The following is a 20,675-nucleotide window of genomic DNA, read 5'->3' on the forward strand; positions in this document are numbered from 1 at the left end:
ACGAGTACTACATAATAAAATTGCATGCATCTTAAAAATAGGACATACATAACTTGAAACTTTGACTTTGCGTAATAAACTTAAACTTGAATTAAACTTGAACTTGAACATGCATACTATGACGTGCTATGCACATAAATTTCTCTTTAAACATGCTTTCATACTTCAACATACTAACTTCATCATTTTTCGTAGAGGATGTTTCAAAGCAAGTGACCCTTTAACTTAATAAACGCCTGATCAGACACACCACAGTACTGGGCTGACAGGGACGTATCCACAGCCACGTACATGAGATCCCCGTTCATCATTTAACGGGCCGGTTGGTCCCCGTTCATTATTTAACGCTTTCCAACCACGATCTAACCCGTTCATCATTTAACGGGGTGGAGAGGTCCTCGGCTACGTTCACCGACTTCCAAACCCATTCACTTTTTGGTCACGAGACATTTAGCATACCTCAAAAACTTCAAATATTTTCTTTACACGTCATATATACTTACTTGGCGTTGAGGGATTCGTTGGACGTCGATCGGGGCCGTTGCTGCTCATACTAACATGAAGTTCCATTCTTAACTTGCATAACTTAGCCGTAGAATCATACTCACTCTCAAGTTAAATAAATTCTTAGGACATTCTAAAATTTCCCTTGACTCGACCTTGATAATCCTTGCACTAAACCATGACATCAAACTTCGAAAACAACTTTCAAATCTTTCCCAAACAGTGAGTACACGGACACCTATCCCGGGTCCGTGTACGGGTCCGTCTACCTACTGTGAAGGAAGTGCTCGGGAAGAAAAGGGGGCACGGACCCCGTGCTTAGATCCGGGTGGAGGTCCGTGTCCGTGCGCTGGAAAAATGTCTCGAAGAAATGGGAAGGCACGGACCCCGTGTCATGGTCCGTGTAGACCTCCGTGTACCTACGCGACTTAGAAACTCCCGAAAAGTCTGAACCTGTTGTGCTTAACTCCTTCAACTCGGTGTACAACCCAATAATCAACATCACGAGCTCATCTTAGGCTACTAAATCAATGACTCGAGCCTATACAACTATCCCAAAACAACCATACATCACAATCAACCCAACAAAACCCGTGAACAAGACTTTTTGACACAAAACGGTTTTATACGACATCCAATCTCCCAAGCACCTAACGACAAGAAACGATGCTTCAATGAACATCCCAACATCATAAATAATATACCTATACGCAGCAACGATCACCCGTCGTTCCCCAACGAAGCCTGCAACAATTAAACTTGAAGAACACATCAATATCATAACTTTTCTGAAAACGCAGTTTGAGCAGTCCCACGAAAAACGCCATAACTCACTCAATTTTCATCCAAAAATCCCGAATTTTATATCAAATCGAAGGCATCAAAAAGTTCTACAATTTCCTAGTTGAAAGTTTTCTCAAAATCCCGACGGAAAAATCGCATTATTATAAAAGACAGTAAAAACGTGATTTTAGATCTAAAATTAATTCAAAACTGATCCGAATCGTTTTCTGCTCAAACGACGAACGTCACACATATATTTTTACGCATAAAAATAACACAACTCATAATATGACAAGATCGATGCAGAAAGGACAGAATATACGTGCCTTTTCGATATTTAAAAGTACCGTAACGGCGACACCGACGCGGGAAAGAAGCGAGGTTGATCCGGGACGACTTGCGGCTCGACTTTCTTGCAATAAAACTCTCGAAAATTTGCTAGGAGATGGAGAGGGAGGGGGCGGCTGCTCTCTAGAATTAACCATAGGTTTTCACTCTTTTGAAAATAATAAAAATCTAGAATGAAACTTGTGTGTGTGTTTAGGCGTGATTACTGTGTGTAAAAGTGTGTGTTTAATTAAATTAAAAGACTATCTTTTGCTTAATCAAAATAATTATCTACTAAGTAAACACTGACTCTCCAAAACCTTTTAAATAAAACTCTTTAAAATATAACACACACCATACTAGACTTTAAAAATTCTAAAATCATAACCTCACAAAAATAATTAATTTAGGATTCAAACTACTAACATCTCGTAAAAATACTAATTTAAAATTGAACTTCTCAATTAAAACAACACACACAAAATACTAAATTTTACAAGTTTTAAACTCTTAAAATTTCTAAATAAATACCTTAGGCTTAGAATGCTAAAGCTTAAAAACTTAATTAAAAATACCCCCAAACTCAACTTAAAATAAAGTACCACGTTTTAAATTGCCAAAATCGTCACCGGGTCTTTTCCTCAATCCCGCTTCGAATAATCGCCTGAAACATGAAACTCGAAAAACATTTTAACGTGCATCACGTAACATAATTTAATTAAAAATAGTGCATTTAAATAAATTATGCATGGCTAAACTCCTTTAAAATAATTTAAATGCTTTAATAATTTAATTAAATGCATGGGTTTTACGAGTACGAAATTGGGTTCTACAGTTCCTCCCCCACTTATATAAATTTCGTCCTCGAAATTAAGTCTTACCGAACAACTCCGGGTAGCGAAGTCTCATATCTGCTTCTGACTCCCAAGTGGCCTCTTCCACTGATTGGTTCAGCCACTGAACTTTGACTAGCTTAGTCACTTTGTTCCGGAGTCTGCGCTCCTGTCTGTCGAGAATTTGAGTCGGTCTTTCCTCATAAGACAAATCTGGAGCAAGCTGCAAAGGCTCATAACTTAGAATGTGCGAAGGATTAGCCAAATATTTCCTCAGCATCGAGATGTGGAACACATTGTGCACCTCGGCCAGATTCGACGGGAGGGCTACACGATAGGCTAATGTCCCAACTCTGTCCAGAATCTCGAACGGTCCAATAAACCTCGGACTCAACTTGCCTCTTTTCCCAAATCTCATAACACCCTTCATGGGTGCTATCTTGACGAAAACGTGATCACCAACGGCAAACTCGAGATCTCTCCTTCTCTTATCTGCGTAGCTCTTCTGACGGCTTTGGGCAGTCTTCATTCTGTCACGAATCTTGACCACTACTTCTGCAGTCTGCTGCACTATCTCGGGACCTAGATCTGATCTCTCACCAACTTCATCCCAATGAACTGGTGATCTGCACTTCCGACCATACAACGCCTCATAGGGAGCCATACCAATAGATGCTTGAAAACTGTTGTTGTATGTGAACTCCACTAGAGGTAGTCTAGACTCCCATGTTCCCTGAAAATCAATCATGCAAGCTCTTAGCAAGTCCTCTAAAATCTGTATCACTCGCTCAGACTGGCCATCTGTCTGCGGGTGAAAAGCTGTACTAAAAAATAACTTCGTCCCCATAGCTGCATGTAAGCTCTTCCAGAAGGACGATGTAAACCTTGGGTCCCTGTCGGTACAATAGAAACTGGGAAACCAATGCGAACGGACTATCTCCCTAATATAAAGCTCCGCATACTGCGTTATGGAGAAAGTCGTCTTCACTGGCAGAAAGTGCGCTGACTTAGTGAGTCGGTCCACTATAACCCAAATAGAATTAGACCCTCTGACTGACTTAGGTAATCCAACGACGAAATCCATCGTGATGTTCTCCCATTTCCATTCTGGGATAGGGAGTGGCTTAAGCATACCTGCTGGCTTCTGATGCTCCGCCTTCACCTGCTGACAAGTGAGGCACTCAGATACAAATCTGCGGATGTCTCTCTTCATCCCTGGACACCAATACAAAATCTGCAGGTCTTTGTACATCGTGGTACCTCCTGGGTGAATAGAATACGGAGATGCGTGTGCCTCTGTCAGAATATCCTGTCTGATCGAATCAACACTAGGCACCCACATTCTGTCTCTGTATCTCACGATACCATCTTACACTGTGTACAAAACACTGCCCCTAGCTTCATCCTTCAGTCTCCATTTCTGTAGTTGCTCATCTGAAGACTGTCCTGCTCGAATGCGGTCTAGTAATTCAGACTTGACTGTCAGATTAGACAGTCTAGGAGCTCTGCCCTTACGATAAATCTCTAGACCAAACCTCTGAATCTCATACTGAAGCGGTCTCTGAACTGACAATTGTGCTATGACTGCCACTTTTCTGCTCAAAGCGTCTGCCACGACGTTAGCTTTTCCCGGATGGTAGCTAATCTCGCAATCATAGCCTTTCACAAGTTCTAACCACCGTCTTTGTCTCATATTCAGCTCTTTCTGCGTGAAGAAGTATTTGAGACTTTTGTGATCGGTGAAAATATGACACTTCTCGCCGTATAAGTAATGTCTCCAAATCTTCAATGCAAAGACAACGGCGGCTAATTCCAAATCGTGAGTCGGGTAGTTCTTCTCATGCACCTTTAACTGTCTGGAAGCATAAGCTATAACTCGACCCTGTTGCATCAACACTGCTCCTAAACCGAGCTTAGATGCATCGGTGTATAACACATAATCTCCTTGCCCTGATGGCATGGCTAACACCGGTGCTGAAATGAGAGCTTGCTTCAAAGTGTCGAAGCCCTTTTGACATTCATCACTCCACACAAATTTAGCATTCTTCTTGGTTAGTGAAGTGAGTGGCACTGCTATAGACGAAAACCCCTGAATAAACTTACGGTAGTAGCCTGCTAAACCCAAAAAGCTGCGGATCTCTGATGCATTCTTTGGCTCTACCCATTCCTTGACAGCTGCCACTTTGGCTGGATCCACTTCAATCCCTCTACTAGACACTATATGCCCCAAAAACGCGACTTTCTACAACCAAAACTCGCACTTACTGAATTTTGCATACAACTTACGGTTCTGCAGAGTCTGCAAAGCAGTCCTCAAGTGCTGGTCGTGCTCCTCATGGCTCTTCGAGTATATGAGGATATCGTCAATGAACACTATGACGAACTGATCAAGGAACGGCTGAAATACTCGGTTCATAAGATCCATGAAAATAGATGGAGCATTGGTCAATCCAAACGGCATCACTAAGAACTCGTAATGCCCGTATCTGGTCCTGAAAGCTGTATTAATCACATCTGCATCCTTTACTCTCAGTTGGTGATATCATGATCGAAGATCTATCTTGGAGAACACGGTAGCTCCCTGCAACTGATCGAACAAATCTTCGATTCTAGGCAACGGGTACTTATTCTTGATCGTTACCTTGTTCAACTCACGGTAATCGATGCACAGCCTCATGCTCACATCCTTCTTTTTCACAAAGAGTACTGGTGCGCCCCACGGTGAGAAGCTCGGGCGGATGAACTCTTTGTCTAAAAGTTCCTGAATCTGCTGTTTCAGTTCTAACATCTCTGCTGGAGCTAATCGGTACGGTGCCTTAGAGATTGGCACTGTACCTGGCATGAGGTCAATGGAGAACTCCACCTCTCTATCGGGTGGAAGACCTGTGACGTCCTCAGAAAAGACGTCTGAGAAATCCCTAACTACTGGCACTTCCGATATCGAAGGAGTGGGCACGTCAGGAGCTGAAATAACACTGGCCAAGAAAGCCTGACACCCCTTGGAAATAAGTCTCCTTGCGTGCATGCACGAAATCATGCGAGGAAAACTCCTCCATCTAGCTGGCTCGAAAAGAAATTGCTCCATGCCCAGCGGTGTAGTGCCCAAATTTAATACACGTATAACCCATGCATTCATTTAATTATTAAATCATCTAAATTAATTTTAAATGAGTTTTGGCGATGCATGATTTATTTAAATGCATTATTTTAAATTATCTATGTTTATGTGATGCACGTTAAAATGTCTTTCGAGCTTAATGTTTCTGGCGATTATTCGAGGCGAGATCGAGGAAGAGACCGGTGACGATTGTGACCATTTAAAATATGGTATTTTATTTTAAGTTGAGTTTGGGGGCATTTTAACTAATTTAGTGAGTTTTAGCATTTTTGAATCCTAAATTAATTATTTTGTGAGTTTATGATTTTAGAACTTTTAAAGTCTAGCATGGTGTGTGTTATATTTTAATTAAAGAGTTTTATTTAAAGAGGAGTAAGGATAGTATTTTAATTAAATTGTTATTTGAGTCAACCTTTTTAATTAGCATCTTGATTAGCATTGTTAATTATTAATTAGCAAATTTTACTCCTCCTAATTATCTAACACACGCACACACACATTCTGCACACACTAAACTCACGCACACACACACACTTTTACACACACCGATGCACGCTCAAACACACACACTTCATCCATTCTAGTTTTATTATTTTGAAAGAGAAAAGGTTAGGGTTCTTGTGCACATAGCAGCCGTCCCCCCTTCCCTCTCAAATTCCAGCAATTTTCGTAATTTATTTCAAGGAAAATCGGTGCCACGTTCGTCCCGGATCAAACCTCGCTCCATCTCCGCTTCGGTGTCGTCGTACGGTATTTTAAATATCAAAAAGGCACGTATATTCTGTTCTTGCTGTGTCGATCAAGTCATATTATGCGTTGCGTTGATTTTTATGCGTAAAAGTTATGTATCATGTTAGTAGTTTGAGCGGATTATAGATCGGATCAATTTCGAGGGTAAAATTTTTAGATCTAAAACTCGTTTTTACTGTTCATGTCAAAACTGCGATTTTTCTGTTCATATTTTGGGAAAACTTTCAACGGCAAAAACGTAGAACTTTTCGATACCTTCGATTTGATATATGATTCGAAATTTTTGGACGAAAATTGAGTGAGTTATGGCGTTTTTCGTGGAACTGCTCAAACTGCGGCTTTTACGAAAATTGTGTTCTTGAAGTTATTTGTTGCAGGCTTCGTTGGAAGTCGACGGGTGATTGTTGCTGCGTCTAGGTATGATCAGTATGATGTTGGGTCATTATTTAACATGTCGTTCGGTGTTGATAGGCACTAGAATGCACAAGAAGTCGTAGGAACCAATTGGTGTCGATTGCCGCGTTTCTTCAAATTGTGTGTATAGTAGGGGAACGTTGTTGTTTGGGTGTTCGTACGAGTTTAGATCAATGCTATGGTGTACTAGGATGGGTCTCGGGGTGTCGTTTCATAGTCCGTGCAACCGAGTCTAGAAAGTTGAGCAAAGCATGTACAGGATTTTTTTTCGTAACTTCGGTTGTCCCGTAGGTACACGGACCCTCACCCGGACCCCACACGGGGTCCGTGCCTTTGTTCTTTCAGCAAGGTCTAGGACCCGAGTGTACACGGACCCCTACACGGATCCAAGCACGGGGTCCGTGCCTTTGATTCTTTTCAGAGCCTTTTTCCAGAGTCTACACGGACCTCCACCCGGACCCTGGCACGGGGTCCGTGTCCACCCTTCTTTCCGAACCCTTTTACCCGAGTCTACACGGACCCCTACACGGATGTAGGCACGGGGTCCGTGTCCTTCATAAATTGGGGAAAATTATTATAACATGTTGGAGGTTTGATGTCATGGTTTAGTGCAAGGATTATCAAGGTCGTGTCATGGGAAATTTTAGAATGTCCTAAGTAATGAATGAACTTGAGAGTAAGTTTGATTTCTACGTTTAAGTTATGCCAGTTAAGTACGCAATTTATGTTAGTATGTGCAGCAACAGCCCGATCGAAGTCCAACGAATCCCTCAACGCCATGTAAGTATGTTGACGTGCAAGAAAATATTTTAAGTTTTGAGGTATGCTAAATGTCTTGTGACCAAATTATGTTAGGATTGGAAAGCGTTAAATTATGAACGGGGACCAATCCGCCCGTTAAATTATGAACGGGTTAGATCGTGGTTGTGAAGCGTTAAATTATGAACGTGGATCAACTGGCCTGTTAAATTATGAACAGGGATCTTATGTATGCGGCAGTGGATACGTCCCTGTCAGCCCAGTACTGTGGTATAGTCTGATCAGGCTCTTTTACGTTATGGGTCACTTGCTTTGAAACATGCCTCTACGAAAAATGATCATGTTATGAATGTTTACGTATGCAGTATGTTATGAAAGTTTATGTTGATGGCACGTCTAGTTACGCATGTACGTATGTTCAAGTTTCAAGTTATGTATGCCTTATTTTAAAGTTGCATGCGATTTTATTACTTAGTACTAGTTATCCCAGTTTATACTGTGTTGAGTCTTTAGACTCACTAGACTTTATCGATGCAGGTGAGTATGATGAGCAGGAGACAGGAGGTGGCGACCAAGGGGCAGGCTTGGGCTGAGCGGCAGGCCAAACCCGAGGACCGCAAGTTTATGTTTATGCAAACTTTTAAAATACTCTGATTGTTTTGATTTGAATGTGAGACGTTTCGAGACAGCGTGCTTTTAGCAAACTTTTATTTGGTGATGGATTATTTTAAAGATATTCTATGTATATTGGGTGACGACCGTACGGATGTTGCATTTGATTAAAATTTTAAATTTTTCCGCAAATTTTAAGTAGTAAAAGTACGGTACGTTACAAGCGGCTTGACTAATACTGACCTCTTCTGAAAATCAATCAGAACTCTGTTCTTAGTCAGCCAGTCCATGCCCAAGATGACGTCGAATTCGGGCATCGGTAATAGGATCAAATCGGCATACACCAGGTGGCCCTGCAGTTCAAGATCGATATATTTGAACACACTGGTAGCTAACAGCTCTTCCCCTGATGGGACTGTCACTGAGAAGTTCACGTCTAGACCGACGGACTTGATGTCCAGATGATTAGCAAAGGTCTCTGATATAAAGGAGTGAGTGGCTCCTGAATCTATCACTGCAGTTGTAGCCAATCTCTTTATGAAAATATTCACGGTAAGTAAAGTAGTGTCTTGGTCTGCCTCTTGAGCATACATGGCAAACACTCTCCCTTGGGTCGGCTGCTTCCACTGAGGGCACTGCTTCAGCATGTGGTCCGTAGCTCCACATTTAAAACATTTGCCTTGACCCATACAAACATTGCCCCGGGTGCTGACGGTTACATTTGGGGCACGGTGGAAAATTAGCGGGCTTCTGAGGCGCCCCCTGCTGATGGATAGGACCCTGGCCTCTCGGTGGTCCTGGATAAGGTTTCTTCCCTTGCGGCCCCTGATATGGTTTCTTGTGCTGGGGTCGCTGCTGCTGGTGCTGTGGCTGCGGTGGTGCCTGGTAGGGCCTCTTGCCCAACCTATCAGTCTCAATGTCTCGCTGATCTTGTTCCGCCGCCAGAGCTCTAGAAACGGCAACTGTGTACGTAGTAGGGCCAGCTACTCTCACATCACGGCGCAAGACTGGCCGCAAACCACTCATGAAATGCCTCAGCTTTGCTTGGGCATTATTAGCTATGAGTGGCACAAAGTAACAACCCTGCTCAAACTTCCTCACAAAATCAGCCACGCTGCTGTCTCCCTGTCGCAGCGTCATGAACTCTGTAGTCAAACGGGCACGTACCTCTTCAGTGAAGTACTTGGCGTAAAACAACTCCTTGAACCCATTCCAAGACAATGTCGGCAAATTAACTGCCACTGATGTGCTGTCCCACCAACGTCTCGCATCTCCTGCTAGAAGGAAGATGGCACATCGGACTCGGTCTACATCCTGCAGCACCATATACTCAAAGATCACTTCTATAGACTTAACCCATTCTTCCGCCACCATCGGATTCGTAGTCCTTGAGAATTTATGAGGATTCATCCTCTGGAATCTCTCGTACACTGCTTCCGGTTGAGGCCTCGGCCCTGCGCCTCCTGCTGCGGGAGCCTGGTTCCCCGCAACCTGTGCGAAGAACTGAGTCATAGCTGCAAGCAACAGTGCCTGCATGTCTGGTGGTGGAGGGGGTGGAGGATTGACCCTCTCTTCATCACGCTGCTCCTTGTTCTCATCCCTAACTTCTCGGTTATTCTCACGTCTGGGAGGCATACTGTTCCAATAATTTACCCAACACGTAAACCCAACATGCATGAACATGATATAGATGACATAAGATGCACGTAACTGATCTTAAAAACATATGAATATGCTGAAAATCATAACTCAATGCATACTACATAACATAAATCTTGAAACTTTAAAACTTACAGACTTGAGGTCTGACCTGTGAGCTTCTTGCGACTGGCAGTAGGCGTAACCCTTTACAAGAACACCGCTCTGATACCAACTGTAACGTACCATACTTTTACTACTTAAAAATTTGCGGAAAAATTAAAAATTTTCTTTATTAAAAGTAAACATCCATACGGTAGTCACTCAACATTCATAAATAGTTTTGAAGTCATCCATCACCAATAAAAAATTGTTTAAAGAAAAGGCTATATCGAAATGTCTCACATCAAATCATAAAAATTCAGAGTATCTTAAACTGTGCTTAAAACATAAACTTGCGGTCCTCGGGTTTAGCCTGCCGCTCAATCCAAGCCTGCCCCTTGGTCACCACCTCCTGTCTCCTCCTCAACGTACTCACCTGCATCGATCAAGTCTAGTGAGTCTAAAGACTCAACACGTATACACTGGAAATAACGAGTACTACATAATAAAATCGCATGCATCTTAAAAATAGGACATACATAACTTGAAACTTTGACTTTGCGTAATAAACTTAACTTGAATTAAACTTGAACTTGAACATGCATACTATGACGTGCTATGCACATAAACTTCTCTTTAAACATGCTTTCATACTTCAACATACTAACTTCATCATTTTTCGTAGAGGATGTTTCAAAGCAAGTGACCCTTTAACTTAATAAACGCCTGATCAGACACACGACAGTACTGGGCTGACAGGAACGTATCCACTGCCACATACATGAGATCCCCGTTCATCATTTAACGGGCCGGTTGGTCCCCGTTCATCATTTAACGCTTTCCAACCACGATCTAACCCGTTCATCATTTAACGGGGTGGAGAGGTCCTCGACTACGTTCACCGACTTCCAAACCCATTCACTTTTTGGTCACGAGACATTTAGCATACCTCAAAAACTTCAAATATTTTCTTTACACGTCATATATACTTACTTGGCGTTGAGGGATTCGTTGGACGTCGATCGGGGCCGTTGCTGCACATACTAACATGAAGTTCCATTCTTAACTTGCATAACTTAGCCGTAGAATCATACTCACTCTCAAGTTAAATAAATTCTTAGGACATTCTAAAATTTCCCTTGACTCGACCTTGATAATCCTTGCACTAAACCATGACATCAAACTTCGAAAACAACTTTCAAATCTTTCCCAAACAGTGAGTACACGGACCCCTATCCCGGGTCCGTGTACGGGTCCGTCTACCTACTGTGAAGGAAGTGCTCGGGAAGAAAAGGGGGCACGGACCCCGTGCTTAGATCCGGGTGGAGGTCCGTGTCCGTGCGCTGGAAAAATGTCTCGAAGAAATGGGAAGGCACGGACCCCGTGCCTACATCCGTGTGGGGGTCCGTGTTCGTGCGCAAGTTTGACACCGTGAAGAAAACAAAGGCACGGACCCCGTGTGATGGTCCGTGTAGACCTCCATGTACCTACGCGAATTAGAAACTCACGAAAAGTCTGAACCTGTTGTGCTTAACTCCTTCAACTCGGTGTACAACCCAATAATCAACATCACGAGCTCATCTTAGGCTACTAAATCAATGACTCGAGCCTATACAACTGTCCCAAAACAACCATACATCACAATCAACCCAACAAAACCCGTGAACAAGACTTTTTGACACAAAACGGTTTTATACGACATCCAATCTCCCAATCACCTAACGACAAGAAACGATGCTTCAATGAACATCCCAACATCATAAATAATATACCTATACGCAGCAACGATCACCCGTCGATCCCCAACGAAGCCTGCAACAATTAAACTTGAAGAACACATCAATATCATAAATTTTCTGAAAACGCAGTTTGAGCAGTCCCACGAAAAATGCCATAACTCAATCAATTTTCATCCAAAAATCTCGAAGTTTATATCAAATCGAAGGCATCAAAAATTTCTACAATTTCCTAGTTGAAAGTTTTCTCAAAATCTCGACGGAAAAATCGCAGTATTTAAAAAGACAGTAAAAACGTGATTTTAGATCTAAAATAAATTCAAAACTGATCCGAATCGTTTTCTGCTCAAACGACGAACGTCACACATATATTTTTACGCATAAAAATAACACAACACATAATATGACAAGATCGATGTAGAAAGGACAGAATATACGTGTCTTTTCGATATTTAAAAGTACCGTAACGGCGACACAGACGCGGGAAAGAAGCGAGGTTGATCCGGGACGACTTGCGGTTCGAATTTCTTGCAATAAAACTCTCGAAAATTTGCTAGGAGATGGAGAGGGAGGGGGCGGCTGCTCTCTAGAATTAACCCTATGTTTTCAATCTTTTGAAAATAATAAAAATCTAGAATGAAACTTGTGTGAGTGGTTAGGCGTGATTACTGTGTGTAAAAGTATGTTTGTGTGTGTTTAATTAAATTAAAAGACTATCTTTTGCTTAATCAAAATAATTATCTACTAAGTAAACACTAACTCTCCTATAGCTTTTAAATAAAACTCTTTAAAATATAACACACACCATACTAGACTTTAAAAATTCTAAAATTATAACCTCACAAAAATAATTAATTTAGGATTCAAACTACTAACATCTCGTAAAAATACTAATTTTAAATTAAACTTCTCAATTAAAACAACACACACAAAATACTAAATTTTACAAGTTTTAAACTCTTAAAATTTCTAAATAAATACCTTAGGCTTAGAATGCTAAAGCTTAAAAACTTAATTAAAAATACCCCCAAACTCAACTTAAAATAAAGTACCTCGTTTTAAATTGCCAAAATCGTCACCTGGTCTTTTCCTCAATCTCGCTTCGAATAATCGCCTGAAACATGAAACTCGAAAAACATTTTAACGTGCATCACATAACATAATTTAATTAAAAATAGTGCATTTAAATAAATTATGCATGGCTAAACTCCTTTAAAATAATTTGAATGCTTTAATAATTTAATTAAATGCATGGGTTTTACGAGTACGAAATTGGGTTCTACAGTTCCTCCCCCACTTATATAAATTTCGTCCTCGAAATTAAGTCTTACCGAACAACTCCGGGTAGCGAAGTCTCATATCTGCTTCTGACTCCCAAGTGGCCTCTTCCACTGATTGGTTCAGCCACTGAACTTTGACTAGCTTAGTCACTTTGTTCCGGAGTCTGCGCTCCTGTCTGTCGAGAATTTGAGTCCGTCTTTCCTCATAAGACAAATCTGGAGCAAGCTGCAAAGGCTCATAACTTAGAATGTGCGAAGGATTAGCCAAATATTTCCTCAGCATCGAGATGTGGAACACATTGTGCACCTCGGCCAGATTCGGCGGGAGGGCTACACGATAGGCTAATGTCCCAACTCTGTCCAGAATCTCGAACGGTCCAATAAACCTCGGACTCAACTTGCCTCTTTTCCCAAATCTCATAACACCCTTCATGGGTGCTATCTTGACGAAAACGTGATCACCAACGGCAAACTCGAGATCTCTCCTTCTCTTATCTGCGTAGCTCTTCTGACGGCTTTGGGCAGTCTTCATTCTGTCACGAATCTTGACAACTACTTCTGCAGTCTGCTGCACTATCTCGGGACCTAGATCTGATCTCTCACCAACTTCATCCCAATGAACTGGTGATCTGCACTTCCGACCATACAACGCCTCATAGGGAGTCATACCAATAGATGCTTGAAAACTATTGTTGTATGTGAACTCCACTAGAGGTAGTCTAGACTCCCATGTTCCCTGAAAATCAATCATGCAAGCTCTTAGCAAGTCATCTAAAATCTGTATCACTCGCTCAGACTGGCCATCTGTCTGCGGGTGAAAAGCTGTACTAAAAAGTAACTTCGTCCCCATAGCTGCATGTAAGCTCTTCCAGAAGGACGACGTAAACCTTGGGTCCCTGTCGGACACAATGAAAACTGGGAAACCATGCAAACGGACTATCTCCCTAATATAAAGCTCCGCATACTGCGTTATGGAGAAAGTCATCTTAACTGGCAGAAAATGCGCTGACTTAGTGAGTCGGTCCACTATAACCCAAATAGAATTAGACCCTCTGACTGACTTAGGTAATCCAACGACGAAATCCATCGTGATGTTCTCCCATTTCCATTCTGGGATAGGGAGTGGCTTAAGCATACCTGCTGGCCTCTGATGCTCCGCCTTCACCTGCTGACAAGTGAGGCACTCAGATACAAATCTGCGGATGTCTCTCTTCATCCCTGGCCACCAATACAAAATCTGCAGGTCTTTGTACATCTTGGTACCTCCTGGGTGAATAGAATACGGAGATGCGTGTACCTCTGTCAGAATATCCTGTCTGATCGAATCAACACTAGGCACCCACATTCTGTCTCTATATCTCACGATACCATCTGACACTGTGTACAAAACACTGCCCCTAGCTTCATCCTTCAGTCTCCATTTCTGTAGTTGCTCATCTGAAGACTGTCCTGCTCGAATGCGGTCTAGTAATTCAGACTTGACTGTCAGATTAGACAGTCTAGGAGCTCTGCCCTTATGATAAATCTCTAGACCAAACCTCTGAATCTCATACTGAAGCGGTCTCTGAACTGACAATTGTGCTATGACTGCCATTTTTCTGCTCAAAGCGTCTGCCACGACGTTAGCTTTTCCCGGATGGTAGCTAATCTCGCAATCATAGTCTTTCACAAGTTCTAACCACCGTATTTGTCTCATATTCAGCTCTTTCTGCGTGAAGAAGTATTTGAGACTTTTGCGATCGGTGAAAATCTGACACTTCTCGCCGTATAAGTAATGTCTCCAAATCTTCAATGCAAAGACAACGGCGGCTAATTCCAAATCGTGAGTCGGGTAGTTCTTCTCATGCACCTTTAACTGTCTGGAAGCATAAGCTATAACTCGAACCTGTTGCATCAACACTGCTCCTAAACCGAGCTTAGATGCATCGGTGTATAACACATAATCTCCTTGCCCTGATGGCATGGCTAACACCGGTGCTGAAATGAGAGTTTGCTTCAAAGTGTCGAAGCCCTTTTGACATTCATCACTCCACACAAATTTAGCATTCTTCTTGGTTAGTGAAGTGAGTGGCACTGCTATAGACGAAAACCCCTGAATAAACTTACGGTAGTAGCCTGCTATACCCAAAAAGCTGCGGATCTCTGATGCATTCTTTGGCTCTACCCATTCCTTGACAGCTGCCACTTTGGTTGGATCCACTTCAATCCCTCTACTAGACACTATATGCCCCAAAAACGCGACTTTCTGCAACCAAAACTCGCACTTACTGAATTTTGCATACAACTTACGGTTTTGCAGAGTCTGCAAAGCAGTCCTCAAGTGCTGGTCGTGCTCCTCATGGCTCTTCGAGTATATGAGGACATCGTCAATGAACACTATGACGAACTGATCGAGGAACGGCTGAAATACTCGGTTCATAAGATCCATGAAAATAGCTGGAGCATTGGTCAATCCAAACAGCATCACTAAGAACTCGTAATGCTCGTATCTGGTCCTGAAAGCTGTATTATGCACATCTGCATCCTTTACTCTCAGTTGGTGATATCCTGATCGAAGATCTATCTTGGAGAACACGGTAGCTCCCTGCAACTGATCGAACAAATCTTCGATTCTAGGCAACGGGTACTTATTCTTGATCGTTACCTTGTTCAACTCACGGTAATCGATGCACAGCCTCATGCTCCCATCCTTCTTTTTCACAAAGAGTACTGGTGCGCCCCACGGTGAGAAGCTCGGGCGGATGAACTCTTTGTCTAAAAGTTCCTGAATCTGCTGCTTCAGTTCTAACATCTCTGCTGGAGCTAATCGGTACGGTGCCTTAGAGATTGGCACTGTACCTGGCATGAGGTCAATGGAGAACTCCACCTCTCTATCGGGTGGAAGACCTGTGACGTCCTCAGGAAAGACGTCTGAGAAATCCCTCACTATTGGCACTTCCGATATCGAAGGAGTGGGCACGTCAGGCCCTGAAATAACACTGGCCAAGAAAGCCTGACACCCCTTGGAAATAAGTCTCCTTGCCTGCATGCACGAAATCATGCGAGGAAAACTCCTCCATCTAGCTGGCTCGAAAAGAAATTGCTCCATGCCCAGCGGCCTGACTAATACGGACCTCTTCTGAAAATCAATCAGAACTCTGTTCTTAGTCAGCCAGTCCATGCCCAATATGACGTCGAATTCGGGCATCGGTAATAGGATCAAATCGGCATACACCAGGTGGCCCTGCAGTTCTAGATCGATATCTCTGACCACACTGGTACGAACTACCATATTTGCATCTCATTTCCTACCAACTTCATAACACTACTTCTACCTACACATCTTACTATCACTATTTTAACACATATTCATTCTCAATACACCATGGACAATATAAAAATCATGTTCAATCTCAATATTGATACCTCAATCATCATGTGAAATCTAATGAGCTAAATAACTACATAATAAACGACATAAACGCATTATTATCATTTGTACGAGTAACCGGGCATTACAATTCTCCCCTCCTTCAAAGAATTTCTTCCTCGAAATTTGACGTACCATATAGTTCGGGATATCTCTGTTGAATCTCGTCTTCTCGCTCCCAAGTTGCTTCTTCGATTGCATGATTTTGCCATAACAGTTTCACCAAGGGTATTTCCTTGCCTCGTAATACTTTTGATTTCCTATCGAGGATTTGGACTGGTCGTTCTTCATACGAGAGATTCGATGCAAGCTCCAATGGTTCGTAATGAAGAACGTGAGAAGGATTGGCCAAATACTTTCGTAGCAAGGAAACATGAAAAACGTTATGAACATTTGATAAGTTCGGTGGTAAAGCAACTCGGTAGGCCCTGTCTCCTATCCTTTCCAAGATTTCAAATGGACCGATATATCTTGGACTCAATTTTCCCTTCTTGCCAAAACGCAAAATGCCCTTCAGTGGTGATATCTTTACAAATACATGGTCACCAACCTGAAATTCCAATCGACGACGTCGCACATCAGCATAGCTTTTCTGTCGACTCTGGGCCGTATGCATTCTTTCTCTGATCTTGGTTACCAATTCAGCTGTCTGTTGTACCAATTCAGGGCCTAATAATTTTCTTTCTCCTATTTCATCCCAATGTAATGGAGATCGACATTTTCTACCATATAATGCAGTATATGGTGCCATTCCAATGCTTGACTGATAGCTATTATTATATGTAAACTCAGCCAACGGTAGTTTACTGTCCCAACTACCTGGGAAGTCAATAGTACATGCCCTCAACATATCTTCTAAGATCTGATTCACTCGTTCTGATTGTCCATCAGTTTGAGGGTGGAATGCTGTGCTGAATGACAATCGAGTTCCCATAGCATGATGCAAGCTTTTCCAAAATGCAGATGTAAATTTGGGATCTCTATCTGATACAATGGACACTGGGATGCCATGAAGCCTCACTATCTCTTTGATGTATTCTTCTGCATATTGATTCATCGTGTATGTGGTCTTCACCGAAAGAAAGTGAGCTGATTTTGTAAGTCGATCCACAATAACGCATATAGCATTGAACCCTCTTTGAGTTCTTGGCAAACCAAGAATGAAATCCATCGTGATGTGTTCCCATTTCCATTCAGGAATGGGTAGTGGTTTCAGGAGTCCTGCTGGTCTTTGATGTTCAGTTTTGACCTGTTGACAAGTTAGACATTGTGCAACAAATTGAGCAATGTCCCTTTTCATACCTGGCCACCAAAATAATGGTTTCAAATCCTTGTACATTTTTGTGCCTCCTGGATGGATCGAATAGGGAGTAGCATGAGCATCAATAAGAATGTCGGTTCTGGTCGTTCCTTGTTTTGGTACACACAGTCTCCCTCGATATGTCCATATTCCTTCCCAATTCAATTCAAAGTTTGAATGTCCTTTATCTTCATCTCGCTGTCTCAATTGCTGTAATTCATTATCTGTATTTTGTTCGACCTTAATCCTGTCTGCAAGCGTTGGTCGAACCATAAGAGATGATAGATGAATTGCAGCTCCCTTTGGAATAACATCAAGCTTCAAGTTCTGCAAATCCCATAGGATTTGTTATTGTACTTGCATTGCAGCAATAGAACTGGACTTTCGACTTAACGCATCTGCAACAACATTGGCTTTGCCTGGATGATAATTAATAACACAATCGTAATCCTTCACCAATTCCAACCAACGTCGTTGTCTCATATTCAGTTCCTTTTGCGTGAATAAATATTTCAGACTCTTGTGGTCCGTGTAAATTTCACACCGTTCACCATACAGACAATGGCGCCAAATTTTTAACGCAAATACCACTGCTGCCAGTTCTAAATCATGTGTGGGATAGTTCTTTTCATATTCTTTCAATTGCCTAGAGGCATAAGCAATCACCTTCCCGTGTTGCATCAAGACTGCTCCTAAACCTTGTTTCGAAGCATCACTGTACACAACAAAATCTCCTGATCCTTTTGGAATAGCAAGGACCGGTGCTGAAGTCAATTTTGCCTTTAACTCTTGAAAACTGCGATCACATGCTTCGTCCCATACAAATCTCATATTCTTTCGAGTTAAAGCAGTCAAAGGCAATGCTATCTTAGAAAATCCCGCTATAAACCGACGGTAATAACCAGCTAGCCCAAGAAAACTGCGTACCTCGGTAACAGTGGTAGGTCGTAGCCAGTTATTAACAGCTTCAATCTTACTTGGATCCACTGATATGCCTTCTTTTGAAATGATATGACCCAAGAATGCTACTTGTTCAAGCCAAAATTCACATTTCTTCCATTTGGCATATAAATGTTTATCCTTCAAAGTCTGCAAAACTAATTGCAAATGTTCTCGATGCTCCTCTACAGTTCATGAGTAGATTAAAATATCATCTATAAACACAATCACGAACTTGTCTAGGAATGGCTTGAAAATTCGGTTCATTAAATCCATGAAAGCAGCTGGTGCATTCGTTAATCCAAATGGCATTACAAGAAATTCATAATGCCCGTACCTGGTTCGGAAGGCAGTCTTAGAAATATCATCTGACTTCACTTTTAATTGATGATAGCCTGATCGTAAATCAATCTTCGAAAAGATAGCAGCTCCTTGTAATTGATCATACAAATCATCAATTCTAGGGAGTGGATACTTATTTTTTATTGTCACTTTGTTCAACTCCCGATAATCAATGCATAGACGAAGGGTACCGTCTTTCTTTTTCACAAACAAAACAGGTGCACCCCACGGTGAAAAGCTCGATCTAATAAACCTTTTATCAAGCAACTCATGTAACTGTTCTTTCAATTCTTTCATTTCTGTAGGAGCTAATCGATAAGGAGCTTTTGAGATCGGATGAGTTCCTGTGACAACATCAATTACAAATTCGATCTCTCTATCTGGGGGTAAGCGTGTTACATCATCAGGAAACACTTCTGGAAACTCATAAACAACATCTGTATCTTTTAATTCACGAACTGGTGGATCCATAACTAAAACAGATGCTAAATATCCTTGACACCCCTTCTGTAATAATTTACAAGCCTTCATACAAGAGATTATCCGTAGAGGTAAGGATATACATGCACTTGATACTGTGAATGGTTCAGCTCCTACAGGCGCAAACTTGATCATCTTTAAGCCACAGTCAATAGTAACTCTGTACTTCGAGAGCCAATCCATTCCCAATATCACATCAAAATCAGTCATCCTAAGAACTATCAAGTCAGCATACATCTGATATCCTTGGACATAAAGTGGACACCCTCGCACAATTTGGTCTGTCTGTAATTCTTGCCCGGAAGGTAAGGATATGGCGAGTTGTATCTCTGTTGTGCTTGTTGTAATGCCCAGTCTCTTTACAAATGATTCCGAAATAAAGGAATGCGTGGCTCCTGAATCTAGTAAAACAATAGCAGTAATACCAGAAATCAAGAATATACCGGTGATCATAGATGTATCAGCATCCACTTCTGCTTTGGTCATGGAGAAAAGGTGTCCCTGTACTTTCTCAGAACTTCCTGGACAATTCTTGGCGATATGTCCTGGCTTTTTGCAACGATAACAAACATTAGAACCTTGCATACATTCCCCGCCATGAAGTTTTCCACATTTAGGACAAGGTGGCCTGTCCTGTTCTTTACGTGGAGGGGGACCCTTGCTACGGGGTTCCTCTGGTCTAGTACCCCTGCTATCAGTCTTTTTGCCATGTCCTGTTCCTTGGCTCTTCTGAAAGTACTGCTGCAATTCGTTGTTGCCTGTCCATGTCAATGTCATGTTCATCTTGTTCTGCCATAAGTGCTCTTTCTACTAACTCCCCATATGTGGCAACTTTCGACATCCTTACATCTCTTTTAATTTCAGAGCGAAGTCCCCGCATGAAGTGTTCGCTCTTACTTGTATCATCTTGTGCAATATATGGTACGTATTGGACTCCAGCTTCGAATTGTTGTATGTATTCTGTCATTGACATAGTTCCTTGCTTCAAGTTAAGGAAATCACTGGCTTTCTTGGCTCGTACGTCTTTACTGAAATACATGTTGTAAAACATGGATTTGAAAGTTTCCCATGTCAATGGTATCGCAGGTAATACCACTCTTGCACTCTCCCACCATATCCTTGCATGCTTTGTTAACAAAAAGATGGCACAAGTGACTTTATCAGCATCTTCCATATGAAGGTAGGAGAAGATGGACTCCAACGACTTAATCCACTCTTCTGCTACAGCTGGATCAGTGCTTCCCATGAATTCCGGAGGATTTAAACGTCTAAAACGATCATATACATCTGTTTGAACATGCACATGTCTGTGTACTATGGCTTGAGCTTGTGCCTGTTCATGAGTAGTC

Source organism: Primulina eburnea, chromosome 5 (genome assembly GCF_022965805.1).
Source record: "Primulina eburnea isolate SZY01 chromosome 5, ASM2296580v1, whole genome shotgun sequence".
Taxonomy (NCBI): Eukaryota; Viridiplantae; Streptophyta; class Magnoliopsida; order Lamiales; family Gesneriaceae; genus Primulina; species Primulina eburnea.